The 15877-nt window shown below is 39.5% G+C and overlaps 1 protein-coding gene across 6 annotated transcripts in view; it reads left to right on the top strand.

Annotated features, from left to right (window-relative positions):
• Positions 1–15877, top strand: part of TIAM1 (TIAM Rac1 associated GEF 1) — a 276930-nt gene that overhangs the window by 56140 nt on the left and 204913 nt on the right. The window lies entirely within an intron of this gene.

The raw sequence follows: 15877 nt of genomic DNA on the forward strand, positions 1-15877 counted from the left end.
TCATGCATATTGCACTGCCCTAATGTTCTTTCTGTCTGCCTGTCTTAGAACATAATGGAACTTATACTCCAGGAACTTCAGGGACCAAGATTTTTGTATATTTCCATGTCTTAGCTTGCAAGAATGAAATAGACAAGCGGAGCCAGGTCACTGAGAAACCCAGCATGTAGGGTTTTGTTTGCCAGGTCAGCTTTGTGACCGAGAAATTTTAGTAGTTCTGCCGTGTTTATTTTGGGGAACTAATACATAAAGGTTAGAATTTTTAAAAAAATCAGAACGATTGACCGACAAGGGAGTGACACATACACACTGCATATCTTTGTGAAAACATACTGCAAACCCAGGTTACATGCTCTGAAATCCCTTTATGGTAAAACTATCAGTGAAAAGGTTTTAGAGGAAGCAGTCAGGTTACACCAGGGTCCTTGATTTTGTGTAATTTCATTACACTTAATAGCCTTTTTATGGCTAATAATCTGCCAGCACTTACTTGGTTTATAATCTGTCTCAAAATAACTAAAACGTACTCCAAATGCTGATTTTAATGCAGAACCTGTGTATGAAATGCAGTGGTATATATTACTATGCTGGGCATACACAGCTTTAGGTTTGAGCTTTTATGAAGAATGAAAATCCTGGCTCTACTGAAGTCAATGGGAGTTCTGCCGTAGACCTCAACAGAGCCAAGATTTTTTCCCCTAAATGCAATGTATCTTTCTTAAAGATACACATTAGAGCTGATTGAAAAATGAGAGGAAAAATTTTTTGCAATTTTTTTGTTTGAAATGTTTCGATCAGCTCCAATACTCTGATCTTAAGAAATTTGTTATCATGACTGCATTTGGTGAAAGATTATTTGGCTTTTAAATGAAAGAATGATTTTTAGGGTCCAAACTACGTGTACGTGTGTGTGTGGTTGCCCCAACTGCTGTCTGGTTTCTCTTTCACAGTCCTAAACTAAAGCAAATATATTTATACAGGTGTGTGGAACTGGTACACTGCCTTATTGTGAAAATTAAACATTTTCAACTACTTGAATATTCATTCAAGCACGTCGGTACGTTTTCCCCCAAAAGGCCAGATTCTTTGAGCCTACCCATTAAGGACTGATTTCTATTAGTAGAACATAAAAACAGAACTGTGGAGCTTTGCTGTCTGCATTTTCTTCCCTAGCTTCTTAATTTTATGATTAATTTAGTTGCCCAATTTTACTTCCATTGAAGTCAGTGGTATTTTGTCATTGATTTCAACTGGTGAAAGATCAAGCTTCTAACAATTAACCTTAAAATGTGATAGTAGCTGTTTATGATGGAATACTGCATCATTGAGAACTAAACAAACACTTGCATCTCAGCAACCTGGCATAATATACAAATTCCAAATTTTTTTTTGCTCACTATCTTTTGAGCAGTCTTCTACTTTTGGCCCAGAGAGTAAATAGATTACAATTTGCTTTTTAAAAACTGCTGTTTTCCCTATTAAAACCTGGGTTTTTGAACATTCCTGTAGTTAAATGGACCCCTGTCATGCACATAGCTATATTGATCTTAAGGATGTAATCTGTAATTCCTAGTTACTATATGAAGAGTTGCTATTCATATTGGATTGGCAGACAAACTGAACGGTGGTGGTTGGTGTAGGTTCTACTAGCTTAGAATTATTATGCCTTAGAAAAGTGTGTGATTTCCTGCTCAGGTAAGTATGAAACTTACTATTCATCTTTATTGAATGAGAAATTCAGGGAATGTATCACATAATGCTAGTGGCACTTAACTTACACTGAAAGTTTTAGAATGAAGAGGGCAGTATAACTTGGCTGAAAAGACTGTAAACTGCTGTAGTTTTCAATGTTGTAAAGGTGCCTCTAAGAATTTTTGATGCATGGTAGAATAACACTTAATATTACATTTTAAAACAGACCAATATATAACTACTATCTTCCCCCCCACCTCAAAACCAGTCCATATAATGGTCAAGACTCACTTTGTTGACTCTTGGCCATTGCTACACTACCTTTTAAAAAGTATCTGGAGCAAATATTGGTTGCTTAGCAACATACTCCAGTCTAAGAGTGTTGGAGAATGGGTCAGTGATTAACAATTATGTACAATCAAGGTTAAACATGCAGGGCAATCTGCAACATTACCGCACTGACAACTGGAATATTTCAGCAGTATGGTGTCTGAATTTATGGCAGTTGTTGTAAGTAAATTTATAATAGTTGTAGTTTTGACCTCATGGACATGAATATTTGAGTCTAGTTTCATGAGATAGGGTGGATGCCCTTTTCTATATCAATATATTGTGGAAAGATATCAAATAATTTGCTGAGTAAAGTAAGAACGATCTATATTTTAAGTAAATTTCTTTCCGAGGGCCTGATCCTTCAAATGCTTATGCAAGTACCCGGATGATGTAACTGGGTCTACAGGAGCGTGAAAGCTATTTTCTTCAGTGAAGAGTGCCCCATTCTGCAAATATATGAATAATGAAAGGAATATGGATATTTTACTCAATCACCTACTTGAATGGAAACCTATTATTCACCCAAACAAGAAAACAAACAAAATGCAGCATGAACTCGATGGATCTGTTGTCTGAGCCTTACTTTTGCAGCATTTACTTCCATTATCCTTTTGTAGTTCTCCTAATGTGGATGAAGGAGTCTTTAGTAGTTCTCCCCCTTTTTTACTATATAAAGGAAGGACTAGTTTGATTTTTCTTTTTGCTGGAATATGCATTAGGAGTATAAATCTTTAACATGGTAGTAAATCTTTTAGACTTTTTTATAACTCTAGCAAAACTAATGTTTTTCATTTCAGAGAATCATTGACTTTAATTGCCTAATCAGTTTAAGGTCTTTACCTACTTTTCATTTGTGTTTAATTAGTGCTCCCCCTTCCCCAGACTCATGACAGACTTGTGAAGTAAGAATTAATTGATAACACTTTTTACAGATCATATGAAATAGTTATGAGACTCTTAACTGAAGGTAATTTATATTCCTAAGCACTAATGCTGTATCATTCTGTGAAATAAAAGCCATAGGCAAGTGGGCAGCCCTCTTTTTTCAGTGTACTTGACATTTCTCTCTCCACCCATCTAGTAGACTTCTTTTAAAAACGGGGGGAAAAAAAGTACTAGTGATTAAGATGTCTTACTGGCATGTCATGTCACTCACTAGTCATCAGTCAATCAGAAAATCAGCTAAAATTTTTCTTTAATAAAAATACAAGTTCTTACAAATACTTTCCTTGTAATATTTCATGCCTTAAACACTTTAAAACCCTGGGTTGTTTTGGGGTTTGTTCCTATCAAACACTGGACAAAACAGTGATTTATTTATATATATAATATATATATTATATCTTGGGATCTCTCTGGATTAAAAGACTTCTACTAATTGTATCTGCATATATACGGACCACTTTTTGCATCACTGAATTGCAACTACCTCTAGTTGCATGTAACAACTCTTTATCTGCACGTAGCAACACTACACAACAATTTTTGGGTTCGTAGAATGGGAAATAAAACATAACTTATCCAGTTAAAACTACAGGAAAAAATTGTAGGTAGGCATCATGTAATTACAGAATGCTGTTGGAATTTGGCAGGAACAATGGTGTTGATACCTCATTTCTTGCAAAACCACTCTTCATGACCATATATACTCAGGACTTAAGATGGCAACTCGAGCAATACAGCAGGATGCTAGGAGAAATCACTGAAGCATTAATTCCATGAGGACTCAAGCACCATCTTCTGAATTGCCAACATAACTTCTTGCAGAACTTTGGACATCTTTTACAATGTACTGATTAGACCTAACTCTGCTTGCCTTAAGGGACTTGACAGGACCACAGCTGAAGGTTCAGAGGAAGAGAGAGTCTGGAGGTCACTATCATGCATTGGCAAGGAGGAAGAAATGGATAATCAACAGTTTTTTTCTCTTATATCTGAGTGTATATTCTTGAGCTTCTGTCCAGATGGTTCCAACTGTTCTTGTTGGTGTGGGTTTATGGAGCTTACCTACATGAGTAATTTTATTCACATGAGAAGACCCATTGACCCCAATGGAGCTATCCAAATAAGTAAAGTTACAAGCATAAGTAGCTGCAGGATTGAGCCCCAAGCATTGGCTTTCACTCAGAATCTTTGGATTTTTGTATGAGTGTACTTTCTCCGAATTCAATGGAAATGCATGGATAGAAGTGAAGGGAGAACTTGATTTTGTGTTGAATTGTATTTATACACAAATCAGAATTTAACAGTTTATACAAAATTAATAACCCAATCAATCCTTCACTTGGACAGCAGAGGATATAGCATGTAATTATTTATACAGGAACATAAAACATTAGGTTTTATGCTCACATATGCGATTTAAAGAGGCTATCAACTGTTACTGAGTAATGGATACTCAAGAAAGACTAGGGGAAAAATATAACTGAAACAACACACATTATTGCCAGAGCTAGTTGTCACACTAAGCACTTTATTGTTTTACAATGCGGTACCAATTCAGCCTCATTAGTTTGTATCTGATTCTTAATTAATGCTAAATATATTCCAACACAGATGGTATTTAATTGTAGTGTATAATTTTTGTACATTTTCAATAGTGAATATCCAATTTCTGTTACTCTAGCCTTTGTGATTAAAAACAAATGTCTATCTCTTTTTATCAGTGGATCTCAAAGTGCTTGACAGAGTATAATTATCCTCATTTCTCAGCTAGAGAAACTGAGGCACAAAGGTGATGCTCACTGAGCAGGCCAGTGGCAGAACCAGGAATAGCATCTAGGTCTCCTGAGTCACAGGCCAGTGTATTCACTAGGCCACACTGCAGTGTTCTCTGCTGTCAACTTTGTACTATATTATAACTTTACCTGTTCTTTTGCAAGGAGCTGGTGAATTATTCTGAAGATTTGTTAACATTGCTTTGTTACAACCATCTCTTCAGCAACCAAGGAGTGTTGAGTCTTCAAAGTTTTTGAAGTTTGTTTTAAATTTTTTTTAGTGTTGCCTCCTGCTGCTGCTAACTTGAGGGAATCTGGATTGGCTGCCTTCTCAAGATGTTGGTCTTCCTACTAGTAGAACATATTGTGGCTACCTGACAACTTCTTGGTTATCACTATGCCCCTGCATGGTGGTAACTTACGGTTCAGGCTTTTTAATTTTAGAGAGAGGGTGGAGAGATTAGGCTCCACTAGTGTTTTCTTTTTTTTTTCTTCTGATTAATCTATTTATATAATGTAGCATAGTATCTATTCTGCAGAAATCACAGGTCAAATAATGCCCCACTGACTCGTATAACATGAAATAAGCACATGTAAAGGATTTTCCTGAATATTCTGTATGAATTGATTCTTGTTTAGCCTTTTGCAGATATGCTGTTGTCTCCCCTGTCATATTCAAGTAATTATGATCCAGAACTTTAAGAGCCAAAGTCTACCTTCTCATGGAAGTGCCTTCAAATGGGGAATGCATGTATGTTGCAAAAGCAGTATTATAAAACTATTCTGGGAGGCAGTGGCCATACGTATAGGCCCACCATACAGATTCTTAGTGTTGGTGTTTGCATAGCTGTTATTGGTGGGTCGGTCAGGAGCTGTATTGTGTGACAAACATGCAGCCCAAGGCCCTTGACCTCTAAGTTCCTTTGTGGCACCTGTCACTGAGGGGCTGAAAAATAGTTTGTAGGTTTGGGAGGGGGCCAGGGATGGGGCAGGAAGCTTATTTCAGTGCTTCCCTTCTGCTGACAATCTTTCTGGCATTATACCTACATATGCAGTATTAAACCATCACAACTTTGTTCTCGTCTGGATTGGTGGGAAACTAACACCTTGTAATATAAAAATAAAATGCCATTTGTTGCCTTTCTGTGGTATATTTCAAAAATAATATTTCCCCGTGTGCATCTTTAGTCTTTTAAAGAAATTCCTGTATTAAGATGTAAAGGGGAATTTAATTCCCCTTTATAAGAGTTTTAAATTGTTTTGTTAAAGCTCCATTTCAGTTTTAAGTAGGTTTAAAAAGAAATCTTAATTGTGTATTAATTTGGTTTGTCAAAGTACAATTGCCAGGAATGAGGTAGGAAACTAATTTAAATACAGCATGTGTAATGGAGAATCTAATTTTCAGAATTCTGTAGAAATAGAACTGGAGTAGTTAGTGCTGGCTTCAGTAATTAAGAGAGTTTTTGATTTAGTCTTGAATGCTAATTGGCAATGGAAATTGGAAGGTGATATTTTGTTTGCTATGAAATTGGTGATTCTCCAGACCTATGGCCTTTGGCATGTATATTGGGCCAAATTGTTTACATGAATCTATAGGATTCTAGTTAGCTTATTTGGATCCAGATTTTCATTTGCTTTTGGTAACCACAAAGATTATGAAGAAAGAGGTTCTCCGTTACCTTGAGGACTCTGGATCAGTCTTTGTGTTGCATAAAACAGGCAAAACACTCTTCACCCTAGTGAATAGCAGTGATGTGGGATGCTATATGCTAGGTACAGAGCAGGTTCTGCTGCCTATGTCCTGCCTATGAAGCTATTCCCTGCCCTGGTACTAAGGGCATGTTTGTGAGCGCTGCAGGCAGAATGGGGAGTATGCCATAGGAGGGAGGTGTGGCAAGGGGCAGGGCTAGGAGAGAGCTGTACCTCCATGCTAATGTCTGTAGAAGCTAGTACAATGCTGTACAGGGTATAGCTTTTTCTTAGGTTTTCCCTAACTTGTTTAAGGGGTGGAAGTGGCCCCCAGCAGCCCCAAAATAGCTCTGCAGCAGCACAGAGCTGAATCTCCTGAAATTTGGTTAAGATGAGAGACTTTAACCCAGTTAAAGTTCCAGCACAATAGCAAGCAACTGCCAGTAGATGTCAAGCAGAATCCCCTGTCCCAAAGCGTCTTGCAAACAATCAGCATTTGTGCTGTACTACACTTAAAACGTCCTTCCTCAATGTTATCACACCAAAAATGAATTCTGCTTATGTATTGAGTCCACAAAGCTTGTTGGTGATTCAATAAATTTTGAGACCATCTATAGATTTAAAATTGCCTTTTAATTTATCCACTAAAACAATCAATGGCAGGGAAATGATCTACAGAGACAATATGGCTAGGATGCTGTTATCTTTAAAAACCCAGGATGTTTGTTACTGCTTCAGTTTCTACGAAGATAGCATAATGAGTGTTATAATGAAGACCGCATAAAAAGGTGAACATGCTGATAGTTATCAAGTATAATAGGCCAACAATTTTACCTCCCTATTACAAATACCTATTTTTCAGGATTATGGAAGCTATTGTTTTGTTTCATTTTAAATGAAACCCCAGCAATTCCTACCTTCTGGCCTCCCAATGTCAAAACTGACTTGATATTTATTCTTGCACCCTGGAGTGCCCTCCTGAAAAAACACCTAGTGGAGCAGTTTTTTCTAGCTGGGTGGTTTTTTATTATTTTTATCTGGAATCCCTCTGTCCAGAATGCAGCTAGGAAGTTGAATATATTGGCTTCCTAAGCTTGACCATGTCCTCTTTTGATGTAAATAAAAACTATTGGAGTGTGAATAATAATGGTCTGTTTTAACTGAGGGCTTGTTAAAGGGGACTGTGCTCTGTGGCAAGCTATTTGGCCTATAGATTCACATCCTGGCTTGCTGTGCACTAATATCCCATGTAGACAAGCCATAAGAGAGCTTCCCTTTGCAGTTGCAATATTTCCCACACTACCTTGCAGCTATGCTTCAGCTTTGACCTATGGGACCCATCTGTAGGGTGAGAGGATAGAGTAGTGTTCATGGGGCTGATCTTGCAAGGTGCTGAGCACTCTCTCTATTCCCATTGCAGTTGAGGATGTTTGGTGCCTTGCAGGATCAGATCCCATGCCTCTTCAGTCTTGGCTTCTCTAATGCAGCTGCCAGCAGGGTTACAGATGTGGTTCTTGTTGATCACCAGCTGGGGTCGGATTTAAATCAGTGATATAGGAGCAAAAAGTCCATGTTCTGTTGCCAATCCCCGGGGACCTAGATAGTTCCCCAGGTGATGCATCTAGAATGGTTTGCTGTACTCGCAAAGCCAGAACAAATGAGGATTAATTGTTTATAGTTTTTCATGGGCTAGATTTGCAAGGGAGGGATGTTTTTAGGGGGTTTCTTTTGTTTTAGAGGATATTTTAACAAGAAATCAATGGTGAAACATCTTCTGTCCTATTTTTCTGACCCTCGGGAAGAGGGTGAATCAGTGGGCCCCTTGCTTCTCCCTAGTTGACAGAAGAAAAGTGCATCCAGGGTGACGTGATGTATTTGAGCCTCTGCAGAAATCTTCCCTAGCTGGTGGGCATTCAGTTAGGCTGGCTAAGCTTCTGCTCTAGGATGCCATGTTAGGATGGTAATGAGGGGTGCAGTGAGATAGCTTTTGATGTGAGATTTCCCTTTAGTTTTAGTTCTTTGATACATTGGTATTAGGGAAGGCAATTGTAGGTGGCTGCCTAACCAGACTACTTGTTCACTTAGCAGCTACCCGGTAGCCCTTCAGAATTGAGACCAACCTGTAAGATTTAATAGCCTGAGGGGTTACGTGGGCTGACGGCCCGAGAGGCTGCTTTCTCCTGGAGAGGCTCCCATGGAATCATAGCAGACGGTGGCATTTCTCACAGAAGCGTACAATAGTGGCATAAAAGAATCAATCTGACCCTTTTTCCTTTTTTTTTTTTTAAAAAAAAAGGGAGAATTTTCAAAGCAGGTAGTATGGTGAGGTATCAAACAAGATGTGTGGCTTTTGGAAAATGTTAACCTTGCAAGAAATACAGATGTTTGCTTTTTGTAGTGAAGTTCTTCCTTTAAAAGTGTGCTCTGTATCTTAGTAAAAGCATCTTCTTGCAGCGTCCATGGTAAGTGCTCTTTCATCGTAGAGTAACAGACAATAACATGGTTACATAAAACCAGCAAAATGCCAGACCTAAACTGAAGGTTGCCCCTGTCAGCACCATATTTGTGTGCTTTGGTCTTTTCCCAAAGCAAAATCTACTAGAAGCACCAACAGACCTGTGGCACATTTTTAATTTAATGCATTGGCTGTATACCTTTCGTTATCTGAGTAAAACTGGACTTGGTTTCCGCCTAGTCTCTTGTGCTCATCACAGAATCGTTGCATGAGTCATCACAACAGATTCCCTCTGCTCATGAGAGGTTAATCACAGGAACAGTGCAGGTCCGGTTGAGGTGCGCTAGCTGCACTACATGAAGAACTACTCCAGAATTTGTTTGCACGGTCTTGATATGATCAGTTCATCAAATTCTTACTCTCTCTCTCAAACCTCCATACTCTCCCAGAAAACCAGCATTCAGAGACGAGGACTTGTTGCTGAGTACACAAAATGTCTACTTTCTGAGTTTTCTGAAAAAATCTAGGTGGTTCGTTGCAACTTAGTGGGAGCCTGTCCCTGTGTGGTCATATAGGTTTCCACTTTGATTGGAAATAGGTTCAATAGGGTTTATGGCATGTTAGAAGATGTAATATGTAAAATCCATTGAGTACATAACATCATGCAATGAGTTATAGTTAAAATAAACCATGCTGAGGAAATTCATGAAGTGTGTTACTTCATCCCCCAACTTGCTGCAATAGCTAAATGCTCTAGGCACGTATGGTATGTAAGATTAGCCACTGTTCTGAGACCCATGCACCGCTGCCAGTAATAGTGACTGAATGACAGAGTATGAGGTTCTGAATTTTTTTTTTTTTTGTGGTATAGAATTACTAAAGTGTGTAGGAAATAAACCCACTTTGTGTGGGTCTTCAAAACTGGGATATGGCACTTTATTTTGATAGCAAACTGCTGTTGCTTCCTTTTTTACCTTATGAAGCAGATGTACCTTCATCTAAAGAATTATTTGGGGCATTTACAAATACCATCACCAGCCAGTCATAAAAAATTTGCTAGATCTCACTAACAGCTGGAGATCTAAAGCTAAAAAAGATGAAGATGGGGATGGACCCATCACCAAGGTTCAGGAGCAACTCCTTAGTGAGAAGCATAGGTCTCCTGCCCCTCCAGTGCCAGAAAGGGAATGATGCTGGGATTCCTTTTGGTTGCTGTCCCTGGATCCTGTATCTTTCATATTAGTATTTGATTAGCAAGTGTCTAATAAATATGACCCTCCCACTTTAGCTGCTGGAATGGTAAAGGAGCTTTTTATATTTTTCTGCCCACCCCCTATAAAGTCTTTTGCCTTCACTCAAGGTTTTGGCATTTGGGTATGGGAAGAGGAGAAGAAACAGGTCTCCAGTACATTAACCCTCTCCCTATTTAGCCTCCATATTTTGGGAGGCAGGGGGAAGGGTGGGTGTTGGAAGCATCTTCCCCATGAATAACTCTAGGCTTGCAGCTTTCTCAGGTTACATAAAGATGACATTTTTGAGGATTTCTCTGGTGTCCACAGGGTTCTGAATAGTAGCTATATGCTGCCCACAACCTTGTTAACTCTACCTTGTTGCTGCTTGGTAGCAGATGCAGCTGTGAGCAGCTGCAGAAGCACTGGAGCGGTCTGCAGACTCTGGAAAGACATCACTGAATTGCTTCACATTTGGAATGTTTCCAAGGTGGAAGCTTCATTATTTTAAATGAAAGCTGAAGTTCTGTAGAAATGGATGGCATGTTCCCTCCTCTCTCCAAGGGAAGCTTCCCCTTTGCCATGAGTGAGTGGTTTTTCAGGCCTTACTGACCAAGAAACCGCTAATACAAAATAAAGCTATGACATTTTATATTGTAGCAATGAATCCGTCAGCCCTAATATTTTCCACTAGTAAAGTGCCCATGCTAACAGATACATACTGTTGCAACTGAATAGATGGTCCTTGTCAGAAATCAATGATTTGTTACATTTGACTGACTGCAATATTGTGGAAACTCCACACCCAGCATTTAGATTTAGTGCAATGATTAGTGTAATAGAAAGTTTCCAATTATTAGCTAAAATGAATAGTTTTACTATTCTTTGTGCTTGAGCAAAGCTGTGTTGTGTTATGTGGTCAGGGAACAGCCAATGTACATTTCCATTCAGTCTCATAGAATACATTGAAATTGGTCAATTAGTTCTTTCATTTTAGTAGGGTAGCTTATCTTCAACATGGGTCATAAAAACTCTTAGCCAGAGATTTGGATTGATTTTTATGAAATTTCAGAGTTAATAAAATTTCATTTGAGGTAAAACATGGCTTTCTGGCCTAGCTTCTGAGTCCAGGAGCCCAGAGTACCCAGAGGTCAGGATTTAACAGAGGCTGTTGTTTCCATTTGTAATGTTTGCACCCCACTGGTGTAGCTTGTCACATGCAATCTGTGCAAACTTGTGTAATTCTGATCAGTCTGACATATGAGTTATATAGCTAGCTGGATTTTTATTATAAAATGTGTTTTTTGATGTATGGTAAATATCATAAAGTGGTTTTTAGGTGTAATTTAGAGGAATATATTTTGATAAGTAAAACAAATTACAAAAGGAGTGTACTAAGCTTCTCTAAGGATTTCAGTGTTGTGTCTGCAATATGAAATCTGAGCTTCCTTGGAAGACTGCGGTTAAGTTGACAAACTTAAAGATGCAAGTTATTTTAATGGCTGTTGATGAAAAAATTAAAGCACAATGACATAGTTTATTGCAGGGTCAGCATCTAGGCAGGCAGACTGAAGTTAATGGGGGTCTGTTCTAGTGCTGGGGTCAATCCACAGACCTCATTGTAGGATTCAGGCCATTGTTGGCGAACAGAGTCCCTGATTCTGCTGTGTTTTTTTACTTACTCTGAGTGTTTTACTCTGAGTAGCTCCATTATCCTGCCACTCTTACTCACATGGTACCTTATACTACAAGCAGCTCTGTCAGTCATGAGTAGCACTATTGTCAATAAAGTACTACCTGAGTAGGAGTGGCAGAGTCTGGTCCAAAGCACTGAGTAATGCTAGAGTATTTCTACAGCTGCTTTTTAGTTTTTCATGCAACTGAACAAGGTTGGCTTGTTTGTTATCCTTTTTCTGTGTTGCTGGATTAAGTTGCTGTTTTGATGTGTGTAATTACTCTGACCAAAAGTAACAAAATGAACAGGTCCGTTCATGCTGAGCATTGATAGCTTCTGTGGTTATTTCTTTCCCCCAGAATTGAAGCTGTGAAGTGAGAGATGAAATTTGTATTTCCTATTTCCCAGGCTGGTGTTGTAATTGTTGTTAGGATCTCTGTTTACATAGATCCAAGATAGATTAATGCTGCTTTTAAATTAGAGTAATTGTCAAAAGTCTGGAGAAGTTATGAGTAATCAAAAATATTTCACATGGGAAGCAGAAGTTTGCGGGGACCATACAAAGCCAAATTCCATAAAATAGACAAATATAACTCTACAAATCCTGTGCGTTAGAAAAGAACATAACGGCCGTAATGGGTCAGTACAAAGGTGCATCTAGTCCAGTATCCTGTCCTCCAACAGTGGCCAGTGCTGGGTGCCCCAGAAGGAATGAACAGAATAGGTAATCATCAGGTGATCCATGCCCTGTTGCCCATTCCCGGCTTCTGGCAAACGGGGGCTAGGGACACCATCTCTGCCTATCCTGACTAATAGCCATTGATGGATCTATTTTCCATGAACTGATCTAGTTTTTTTGAGCCCGGTTATATTTTTGGCCTTAACATCCTCATGTTGACTGTGCATTGTATGAAGAAATACTACTTTTGTGTTAAATCTGCTGCCTATTAATTTCATTTAATGACCCCCTAGTTCTTGTGTTATATGAGAGAGTAAATAACACTTCCTTATGTACTTTCTCCATACCAGTTATGATTTTATAGACCTCTATCATATCCCCCCTTAGTAATCTGTTTTCCAAGCTGAAAAGTCCCTGTTTTATTAATCTCTCCTCATATGGCAGCCATTCCATACCCCTGATCATTTTTGTTGCCCTTTCCTGAACCTATTCCAATTTCAATCTTTTTTTTTAGATGAGGCGACCACATCTGCATGCAGTATTCAGGATGTGGTCATACCAAAGATTTATATATAGGCAATGTGATGTTTTCTTCTCATTATTTATCCCTTAATGATTCCCAACATTCTGTTTGCTTTTTTGACTGCTGCTGCACATGGAGTGGATGTTTTCAGAGAACTATCCCCAATGACTCCAAGATCTGTCTGGAGTGGTAACAGCTAATTTAGACCCCATCATTTTATATGTATAGTTGGGATTATGTTTGCCAATGTGCATTACTTTGCATTTATCAACACTGATAAAGGTTTAACTTTTCACATAGTCAAGTATTAAAATAACAAAAAAGAAACTTTGCCCTCCTTTAACATTTATCAACCCCTAGTCTGCATCAAGGAATGTTGGAGAAAAGGGAGCAAGCTATTGATTATTTATATTACAGTAACACTTAGAGGACCCAATTGAAATTGAGATACCATTGTAGTGTAGGTGCTCTACATACACAGAATGACAGACTGTCCCTTCCTCAGACAGCTTGCAATCTCGGTACACAAGACCGACAAAGGGTGGGAAGGGAGACAGAGGCTTGGTGAGGTGACCTGCTATGTGATGTTGGGCAGGTCAGTGATATGGGTTCCATTCCCAGCTGTCTCTTGACTCCCAGTCCCTTTATCTGCTAGACCAGTAGTTTTCAAACTTTCTGGGGACGCAGTTGAAGAAAATTGATGCCCGTGACCCAGTGGAGCTGGGGATGAGAGGTTTGGGGTGTGGGAGGGGCTCAAGGCTAGGGGAGAGGTTGGGGGTGAGGGCTATGGGGCGGGGCCAGGAATGAGGGGTTCCAGATGTGGGAGGGGGCTCTGGGCTGGGGCAGGGGGTTGTGGTACAGGAGGGGGTGCAGGCTCTGGGGTGGAGCCAGGGATGAGTTTGGGGTGCAGGTTCCTGTCCAGTGGGAGTGCAGAGCCAGTGCTTGGGGCAGGGGAAGCACATGGAGCCCCGTGGCCCACCTGTTGCTCGCTGCTTCCGAGGTGGTTTGGTGTCGAAACAGGCACTAGCCTGCCTTAGCTGGGCAGCACCACCGATGGGACTTTTAACGTCCTGGTCAGCAGTGCTGTCCAGAGCAACCCAGTGTCTTACATGCCGCGACCCAAACTTTGAAAAATGCTGCGCTAGAATGGGCTACAGCCTAAAACAAATCAATAGTGTCATAAGACCAAGCTGGTCTTTTTTTTCTTTTAAATTTGATAGATCACTTCAAATTTGAATAGAACAAATTGATTTAAAAGAACAAGTTAAAACTGCCATCCGGCAAATACTGTGTGGGCTCCTAAGTGCCTAAGTCTCACTGAAAGCTGCCCCTAAGGGTATGTCTTCACTACCCGCCAGATTGGTGGGCATTGATCGATCCAGCGGGGATTGATTTATCGCATCTAATCTAGACGCGATAAATCAACCCCCGAGCACTCTCCCGTCAACTCCTGTACTCTAGCGCTGCGAGAGGAGCAGGCAGAGTTGATGGGGGTGCGGCCGCAGTTGACTCACCGCGGCGAAGACACCATGGTAAGTCGATCTAAGTACATCGACTTCAGCTACGTTATTCACGTAAGGCCACCCCCCCTCCCCCCCCCCAGTGTAGACCAGGGCTAAGTAGAGTTACGTGAATAATGGATTTTTTGGTTTGGTTAATTTTTTTTGGAGGGGGGAAGGAATTTTTCAGTGAATTGAAAAGCTGAGGAAAATCTTGAGTTGAAACTAATCAATGTTTTGGTAATGTCAAAATAAATGCTGTGAATGACAACGGGTAGTCATTGGGCCGGGGAAAGAGACTAAAGCAGTTGAGAGCGATTACTTTGCAAGAGGGCTCCCAACTGTTTCATGTTTCCAATGTGGGCTTCCAGTCTGACCAGTGATAATCACCCTCAACTGTGAAAGGGGTAATTCAGTCTCCATGGCCTCTGGTGGGATTGCCAGGAGTGGAGCCAGTTGATGTCAGTAATTGTTAAATTTGTTCATTTAATGCATTTCACCCTGTTCGTGATTTCTGCAACATTTGATTCTCTCATGGATTGAAAATTTTAATTTCATAAGTAAAATAAGACTATATAAAGTTAGTTTTTATGAACACTTATTTTAGTGACATTTATTTATTAGCAATGAATCTGCTTAAGTTTCATTAAATCTTACTAGGCGTAATTCATGTGACTATGGAGAAGTATCTCTGTCATCAGAGTCTCTCATTCCCAATAGTTGAAAGCATAATTAAACTTTCTCAGTTCTCAGTCATAAGGGAGCTATTCTTTTAATTACAGCATCTTTCTTATGCCATGCAAAGCATTCAGCCTACAAAGAATAGCTTGACAGTTTACTAAATTTGATATGCATGCTTTCTTACTATCCCCTTTTTCTTAGATACAATGCTGACCAGAAGAAATGACTGAGACGTATAGTACTACTGTACCCTTCACTTTGGCTGAAGCTGGTGAATTTTTTTTAAGTATTAATAGCATCAATAGACTTTTTTAGTGAAGTAGGACAAAACCACATCAGAAGTTACTTTCTTCCCCATCTTTGTCCTATTAACGCTCTCAAAAAGCAAATTTTAGATGAAAGTGCAGTATTTGGGGGAAAAATGTAAAGAAAATTGTGATTTCTCTATGAAATACCCATTTACATATCTGGAGAGTGAGTGTGTGTGTAAATTGATACTTTAAGATGTTAATTATGGCATAGTAATTCCCCAGATGCCAAAAGGGTGCCTTATATGGAGCTCCTAGGGGACTACAAGCAAGGGATATGCTCTTGTGGTTAGGGGATTGGACTAGGATTTCGGACATCTGGTATCACTTCCTAGCTCTGCAACGAACTTCCTATGTGACTTTGGGCAAGTCACTTAATGCCTCTGTATCTGTTACC

This window comes from Lepidochelys olivacea (genome assembly GCF_965140295.1).
Source record: "Lepidochelys olivacea isolate rLepOli2 genome assembly, chromosome: 1".
In the NCBI taxonomy this organism is placed as follows: domain Eukaryota; kingdom Metazoa; phylum Chordata; order Testudines; family Cheloniidae; genus Lepidochelys; species Lepidochelys olivacea.